Below are 9450 nucleotides of genomic sequence, written 5' to 3'. Positions count from 1 at the left end.
CTGCCATTGATGGAAAACCTAAGGTAAGTAAATGTGTAAAGAAAACAAACTATAGGGTCACCTGGGTGGCTCAGTCGGTTGGGTGCCCAACGTTGGCTCAGATCATGATGTTGTGGTTCATGAGTTCTAGCCCCACATGGGGCTCTGTGCTGACAGCTCAGAGCCTGCATCCTGCTTCGGATTCTGTGTCTCCCTCTCTGCCCCTCCCCCACTTGTGCTCTGTCTCCCTCTCTCTCTCTCTCAAAAATAAATAAAAACATTTAAAAGAAACTAAAAAGAAAAAAACTATAGACATTATTAAAAGCAAATGTGCAAACTAGCAGAAGATATCTGTAGTACATAACAAAAATATAGAATTAATATCTAGGTTATATAAAGAAATCCTATAAATCAATGATAAAAGAGAAATAATCCAATAGAAAATGAATAAAAATCTTACATAATTCTCAGAAAAAATTCCTAAGTATAGGGGAAACATGAAAATTCAGGTCATCTCATTAAAATCAAGTAAATTCAAAATAACACTCTAATAGGTACCATTTACACTCACTGTAATGAGTATTACATATACTTTATTACATTAATATCATAAATAATTCTATTTCTCCAAAACCATAGAGCAAATAAATTTTTATAGACTACTAGTAGGAGTATAAACTAGTACACTGACTTTCTGAAGGAGTTTGGAACTGTCTGGTCAAGTTAGAAATTCACATGTCCTATCAAATATGATTCTACTCCAAGAATATACTCTAGACAATACATGCTCAGTTACCCTAGGATACATATGTTGGTCATACTGAGAAAAATGAAACAATTCATATCTCTGTCAATAATAAAGAATTAAATTGTATAGTCAGGAAATGGCACACAATACAGCAAGGAAGCGTGCAAACTATGTGTTTGAATCTAATGGTATCACATCAAGTGAAAGCCAGACACGTAAAATATAAAGTGTATGATTTCATTGATATATATTTCAAAAATGGACAAAACTAGATTATTTGGAATGCATAGGTGGAGACTAAACTTAACAAAGCAAGGATATGAATGACTGTCACAGGAGTCAGAGCAGTGGTATTTTACAGGGAGTAAGAAAGATACTATGGGAAAGGGACAGTTGGGAATAATTTCTGAGATTCTAACAATGTTAATATTTTGACCTGGGAGATGTTTACACAGTGTTCACTTTGTAATAATGCATTTAAGTGAACATGTTTTATTTTATACTCTTCTATATATGTATTACATATCCTAAGTTAAAGAAAACAGTTTATATTATATCGACCACTATAACAATGTCTCTTCTTCTCTGCCATCTGCTTGGCAGCCACAAAGCAGCAACCATGTGTGAATTCATCTCCATCCATGTTGGCCAGGCTGGTGTCCAGATTGGCAATGCCTATTGGGAGCTTTATTGCCTGGAACACGGCATGAGTCTGATGGTCAGATGCCAAGTGACAATACTATTGGCAGAGAAGATGACCCTTTTAATACCTTCTTCAGTAAAACAGGTGTTGGCAAGCATGTGTTCAATGCAGTGTTTGTAGACCTGGAACCCACAGTCATTGATGAAGTTCGCACTGGCACCTATCATCAGCTTTTCCACCCTGAGCAGCTCATGACAGGCAAGTAAGATACAGCCAACAACTATGCCCAAGGGCACTACACCATTGGCAAGGAGATCATTGACAATGTCTTGGAATGAATTTGGAAATGGCTGACCAGTGCACGAGGTCTCCAGGACTTCTTGGTTTTCCATGGCCTTGGAGGGGGAATTGGTCCTAGGTTCACCTCCCTGGTAATGGAACATCTTTCTTGTCGATTGTGACAAGTCCTAGCTGGAGTTTTCCATTTAGTCAGCCCCCCAGGTTTCCCCAGCTGTAGTTGAGTCCTACCACTCCATTCTCACTACTCACACCAGACTGGAGCACTCTGATTGCCTTCATTGGAGACAATGAGGCCATGTATGATATCTGTGGTAGAAACCTCACTGAATGCCCAATCTACACTAACCTGAATAAGATAACATGTCAAATTGTGTCCTCCGTCACTGCTTCCCTCAGATTTGATGGAGTCCAAAATGTTTTCGGATAGAATTCCAGACCAACTTGGTACCCTATCCCCACATCCGCTTCCCTCTGGTCACATATGCTCCTGTCATCTCTGCTGAGAAAGCCTACCACAAACAGCTTTATGTAGTAGAGATCACCAAGGCATGCTTTGAGACAAACAACCAAATGGTGAAATATGACCCTTACCATGATAAATACATGGCTTTCTCCCTGTTGTACTGTGGTGATGTGGTTCCCAAAAATGTCAACACTGCCAGTGCTACCATCAGGACCAGGCGTACCATCCAGTTTGTGGGCTAGTGCCCCATCGGCTTCAAAGTTGGAGCCAGCATCCCATTGGCTAATTACCAGCATCCCACTGTGGTACCTGGTGGAGACCTGGTCAAAGTACAGGGAGCTGTGTGTATGCTGAGCACCACCACAGCCAGTGCTGAGACCTGGGCTCGCCTGGACCACAGGTTTGACCTGATGTGTGCCCAGTGAGCCTTTGTTCACTGGTATGTGGGTGAGGGCATGGGAAAAGGACAGTTTTCTGAGGCCTGTGAAGACATGGCTGCCCTTGAAAAGGATTATGAAGAGGATGGTATGGATTCTGTTGAAGGAGAGGATCAAGAAGAAGAACAGGAATACTAAAGTTAAAAATGTCACAAAGGTGCTGCTTTTACAGGGAAGCCTATTCTGTTTTAAACATTGAAACATGCTGTGATCAGTTAGTTTGTAGGTAGCAGTATATACTCTCTTATACAATTACGGACCTAAGCTTTAAGACATGATGCTTTGTTACAGACATAAGCTGTCCGTTTCTCTGATGGGTTTGAATAAATGTCTCAAATGAAAAAAAAATGGGTTAAAAACCAGAAAATACAAACTCAAAATGTCAATTGCCTTTGAGAACTGATTAAATGGAATTTAATGTATTTGTGCTGTTTTTGTTTTTCAAAAATTAGATTAAAAGTGTAAACGGCAAAAATTAGCATTTGTAGTTTCAGATAGAGAAAAATGAGCCTTGGTTTTATTTTCTACTTTTATGCTGTGTTTTTTTCTCTCTCCAAGAAACATCAACAATAAACAAACAAACCAAAACAGACCATGCAAACCAAGAGTGCACACTGACTCTAAATACCTTCTGTAGTTGTCCCTACTGCATAGTAGAAGGATGTCTTAAAGGTTGTTTGTACAAGTTTCTTAGGTTGTAGAGTCACATGAGACAAAGCAAGCAAGTTCTGTGAATCAACAGATGGAATGGCCTATCTTGGGTGGAATGCATAACAGGAAATGGTATGAATGGCAGTTCTGATTGGTAAAAGAAGAAAGATTTGGGAATATGTCTGTATAAATATATTATATAGGTAAAGATCAGGTTGTTTCATCAATATAAAAAAAGTTACAAGAAAAATCTATTGTATGTGAAATTTGTTAGCTAGGTTACTGGTAGGGAAGATCTATATTTTAAGAGTGAATATAAGATGTAAATTTCATAAGTATTTATAACCCAATGAAACAATTACAATTGTCTGTGATTATCTAGACTATAGTTGTCTTAATCATATAGTTTTTTTTAAATTTTTTTAATGTGTATTTATTTATTTTTTTTTAATTTTTTTTAACGTTTATTTATTTTTGGGACAGAGAGAGACAGAGCATGAACAGGGGAGGAGCAGAGAGAGAGAGGAAGACACAGAATCTGAAGCAGGCTCCAGTCTCTGAGCCATCAGCCCAGAGCCTGACGCGGGGCTTGAACTCAGGGACCGTGAGATCATGACCTGCGCTGAAGTCAGACGCTCAACCGACTGAGCCACCCAGGCACCCCAACGTTTATTTATTTTTGAGACAGAGAGAGACAGAGCATGAACAGGGGAGGGGCAGAGAGAGAGGGAGACACAGAATCTGAAACGGGCTCCAGGCTCTGAGCTGTCAGCACAGAGCCCGACACGGGGCTTGAATTCACGGACCATGAGATCATGACCTGAGCCGAAGTCGGTCGCTTAACTGACTGAGCCACCCAGGCGCCCCCTAATCATATAGTTTGACAGTGATAAGATGTGCTGAGTAATAATTGAAATATATTTTTGAAGCAATTTCAAATAATTGAAATTGAAATTGAAATAATTGGTTTTACTATACATTGTGGGATATCAAAATGGATATTTTAACAAATGTTTTTTAAAATAAAATTATTTGCTAAAAACACAAGAAAACTTGTTAACATTTTATATATGATAATATGCATTATTTTTAAGAACATGACCTTTTTCACTTGAATTATAATAAATCTACCCTAAGACTTTTGATGGAGCCTTCCTGCAAAAGCGTTCATGCTAAGAGTAATGCCTTTCCATTCAACCCAATTGTTTCTGGCAATAGATTATTTAAGAAGAGGAATATATAGACCAGTAAAGAAGAACATATAGACCAGTAAAAAGAAGTTGTTCAAGGCCTATGTCAACCTACAGGTAATTCTTTTTATCAAAGAGAAGCATGGCTTCATTCCTCTGCATCACCACCCATCCCCCCAACCTAAGTGCCTTGTAAAATATGCAGTCTGCAAAACTACATGAATTTGATGCAAGCAGACTGGTCCAAGAACGCAGAGGGGGGGTCCTGCAGGACCGGCCAACAGGGTCCTTGGCTTCTCACAGGACAGAAATCAAATACAAGCCAGAGAAAGTGAAAGCAGAGTTTACTGAATAGTGTGGATGACCGAGAACAGCCGATAGAGTGTTTGGGAAGAAGGAGTCGCCCCATCGCTTGGGGTTAGCGATTATATTGGAAAGAGTTCTTCTAGTTACATGTTTCTCCAGAAATCCAGAGTAGGGTCTTATCAAAGGCAAGTGTCAGGTGAACAATAGGTGTTATTCAGTAAATCACTGAAGGTAGGGGGTATTGATGCCAGGTTTGTTCAAAGCTAATGTCCTGGAATGTGTTTGGGATCCAGCTCTTAGATATTATCAGGTATTTGGGGGCTTAAGACAAAACTTAGAGAATGATTAACTTTATTACTTCCCCCTTGGACTTGGAACATAGCTTCTTTAGTTTTGACTCAGATGTAAGGTAAAAACTAGAACACAAGTAAATAGGGCCTAGCAGGAAAAGAGCAGAAATGGAGCCTTTCTAAAACGGAGTCCTTTCAGCTTTCCTATTTCTCAGTCACCCCAAGGACAAGAGAATCCAGGCTCAATAACTATTTTAAGATGATTTTTTAAAAGTTTTTTTAAAGTTTATTAATTTTTGAGAAAGAGAGACAGAGTGTGAGCAGGGGAGGGGCAGAGAGAGAGAGAGAGAGAGAGAGAGAGAGAGAAAGAATCTGAAACAGGCTCCAGGCTCTGAGCGGGCAGCGCAGAGCATGATATGGGGCTGGAACACACGAAGCACGAGATCATGACTCCACCCGAAGTCGGAGGAGGCTTAACCGACGAGCCACTCAGGCACCCCAAAGATGACACTTTTTAAGCCACTACTAATTCGACAACTAAAAAAATATATGTATATATAATATTTTTAAATAAATATACATGAAATTGTTTATTTTTAAACATACCAACCGAAAACTTCAGTCTATTTAACTCCCGTGTTCTGATGAGAGATCTGTATTATTAAATGTTTTACTAAGTCTTTTTATGTTTTTACTATTTTCAACAATTTCTGTTTAGTCCAATAGCCCACCCTGTTTCACTTTCATCTTTCTTTTTTAAAGAGTCTAGTATCATTAACTATATTGTATTGTAATTTATTTTGCTAAGGTTTCCTTTGACTATCATGAATTCTGTCTGTGACTCAGGACAGGTTTTTTTAAAATGTTGAATATTTCATATGTAGATGAAATAATGTACATAACACAGCCAGTGTGTCTTACATGAAAGCCATATTACTTCAATATCCTGCTATAGACCACTATTTCCTACTTTAAAAGCTAAAAAATAATAATAATAAAAGTTCACAGCACCATAAATAGCATGTAATGAATACTACATGCTACTTTCATGAATACTACATGAATACTTTCATGATGTGACTATGTGACTCTGGTCCCAATAAATACATTAATGTCCCAAGACTCACAGCTCATTAGAGAAATGTTACCAGCTTGTAAAAGAATATGCAAGCCATCAAGCTTGGAAGCCAACCTTGATTACTAGAAGAATTTTAATCAGAAATGGCTGAAATCCTAAATATTCCAAATCACTGGTATGAAAAAAAAAATAATGTGAATTAGAAGCTTTGGAATAGAGGGGGCTTTTTCTTTTATTGATTCCTTAAAACAGACAAACAAACACAAAGTAAGGTTTATTTTTTTTAAAGAGATACAAGCACATTTACTTTAAGCCTTTCCATCTATAATAGTTTGTCCTTGGCTTCTTGGAAGGAGGCTGAACACAGGAATGACTGGCTGATTAGGATGGATTCCAACAAAAAATAACAAATATTTGTTTTAGCAAATACAAAAACAGAGGCAAAACTGGGAAGTGGGTTGTAAAGTATCTATTTTTGAGGCCAGATTATTAAAACAAGTGAAATAATATGATCAAATTCCTTTTTTAGACTATAACAGGGAAAATTTCATCATGTCAGATCACTGGTTACTCTCTATGGTACTAATTTTCCAAATATTCTATAATGTAACATAAAGTACTTGAGTGTTACATTTTAAAGAATCTTATCGCTGAGTAAATAATCTCTGCTGTTCCTTAGAAAATGGTCTTTCAAACTTCTTGACTGAGAAACACAAGAAAAAAAAACATTTTACATTGTGATACAGCATATATGTATGAGTGTGTATGTGTATGCATAAACAAAAGTTTACACACACATACACACACACACACACACACACAATTAACTTACTAGGTGAAATAAGCTTGTATATAATCTATCCTATGCTATTTGATCTATTCTATCATTTTCATTAATAATACCATTCTATCATATTTCATTAAGAACAGTCAAGAATCACTAAGATCTCACATCTCCCCAAATTCTACTGACTTTACTGCAAGTTTGGAAAACATTCCCTTTAAGTACCTAAATAATGACTGTTTAGTTTAATGGTTAAGAGAACAGGCCTTACCAGGCACCTGGGTGGTTCAGTCGTGTAAGCATCCAACCTTTGATTTTGGCTCAGGTCATGATCTCTCAGTTTGTGAGATAGAATTCTTCACCCTGCTTTGCACTGACAGAGCAGAGCCTGCTTGGGATTCTCTCTCTCCCTCTTTGTTCCTTCCCCACTCACACTTACTCTCTCTCTCTCTCTCTCTCTCTCTCAATGAATAAATAAACTTAAAAAAAAGAGTGCATGCCTTACATAGCAAGGAACACTCATTAACAGTACTGAATAAGTAAATGGACGGTGTTTAAAATTTCTCAGTTGCAATTATGGTCCAGCCCTACCTTTCGGAGACAACATCTCACCCAGTATCTTTGGTTGTGATTTTCACATTACTCAAACTCCTTAGGATTCATTTAAACCCACTCTCTTAGGTTACTTTTATAGGGAGTTGTTGCAGGTAAGTATTCATTTTACTACTAAAAAGAAAACAAAAAAACAAAAGAATACGTGCCCTTGAAAGAGGACTCCATTTTTCCCCTTAACTGCTTCCATTTTGACCTCTATCTGTACTTTTAAGTGATCAAGTTCTTCTTTCCAGCTTATCTCTTAACTCAGGCAAAAGACCCAGCAGGCAAAGCATCCTGAGATGGGAACAGAAACTGCCCCTCAAGCAATAGTGATCCTCCTGATAACAGCCAAGACCTCACTTGACTGACCCCAAGACTGACCTTTGTCCCACATTTTCCTTACAAACCTGGAAGTATTTTCAGCACTTTGGAGACAGACTTTGGGACACTAGTCCTATGTCTTCCTGACGTTGGCCTTGCTGAAATAAATCCCTTTCTTGTTTCACCACCGCTTGTCTTTCTGCCCTTGGGTTTTGTCATTGGCAATTACCTTAATCTGGTCTGTTTGGAACCTCAGGTGCTCTTAGGCCCTGCACCCTGGCTACATCTTAAAGCCAACATAGTCAATTGTGTTTAGGTACCAGCTTTGCCGTGCAGTCTGAGATTGCTTTCTCATTTATAAATAAATCTATGCTACTAATAATTAACATCTAGGTTTGTTATATAAATCACATGAAGAATGTGAAGCACTAAATTTCTGGAAAAGCCAATACATGTTAAGTGATGTTAATGCTGATGGCTATCTTGTAATACACGGTATTTCTTCTGCAAACAATTTTGCGTTCTATGGTCCCTCATCTTGTTTTATTGTATTTTTCTCTCTTTATTTCAGTCTTATATATTTAACCAATTTAAGCAACTGCCATGATCCCATTAATATGAATCACGTGCTCCAATTAAAATAATTTCTCTGCCAAATGTATGATCACAATTTTAACTTTATCAGGTCAGAAAAACTTTGTTAATAATGTTAATTAAAACAGTGATCTGGGTACAGAGACCTTGTAAAAATTACATATGTATGACTTTATTAGACATACACAATAATATGAGCAATCTTTGGTGGAAATATCAAAAGGTATCTATCATAGGATCAGTATGTTATAACCATTCGACAATCACTTCCCATGCTTCAAAAAACATTCTATGATCTGTCCATTTTTTGTACATTAAAAAATATGTGTTTAGTGAAAAATAAGAGAAAAAGAATATTTTACTAACACTCAATTACAAATTAGACATTGTGGTATAACATCTTAAAAATCCTGATACTACATTCTCATTTTAAAATCCCACATTTGGGAGATGGCAACCTTCTGCTTCTGACTATGATAGAGTTGCTCATTTCAGACCAACCATTCCATCAAGAACAACTAGAAAAGCTGAATAAAAATTAAAAATAAACATTCTTTAAAGGCAGTAGAGAGTGACCATGACATTTTTCTACCCTGAGTATGTTCTGAGTTAGGCAAAACAAAGACAAGTCCCTTCCCTGAATCATTCATGTGCCTATAAAAACAATTCTTTGGTAATAAGACCTGCTCCACTCCCTGCAGATACAGGGAACTGTGTCCCAGTCTGGAAATGTAGGCTGGGATTCAAGACTACAGCAAACCAGGGAGGGTGGCGGAGTGATGACAGGTAAAAATGCTGTAATGCTTTCCAACAACTCTTTTATTATTTTTTTAAATTTTTAAATATTTATTTTTTGGAGACAGAGAGAGTGCAAACAGGCGAGGGGACACACACACACACACACACACACACACACAGAATCTCAAGCAGGCTCCGAGCTGTCAGCACAGAGCCCGACACGGGGCTGGAACCCACGAAGCACGGGATCATGACCTGGGCTGAAGTTGGATGCTTAACTGACTGAGCCACCCAGGCACCCCTCCAATGACTTTTTTTTAAGTTTATTTAT

General features: G+C 37.8%; 1 pseudogene; it reads left to right on the top strand.

Annotated features, from left to right (window-relative positions):
* The first annotated feature begins 1346 nt into the window (after window positions 1-1346).
* LOC102955846 lies at window positions 1347-2708 on the top strand (annotated as a pseudogene).
* The last annotated feature ends 6742 nt before the right edge of the window (window positions 2709-9450 follow it).

Source organism: Panthera tigris, chromosome C1 (genome assembly GCF_018350195.1).
Source record: "Panthera tigris isolate Pti1 chromosome C1, P.tigris_Pti1_mat1.1, whole genome shotgun sequence".
In the NCBI taxonomy this organism is placed as follows: Eukaryota; Metazoa; Chordata; class Mammalia; order Carnivora; family Felidae; genus Panthera; species Panthera tigris.
This window is presented reverse-complemented; position numbering and strand designations above follow the sequence as displayed.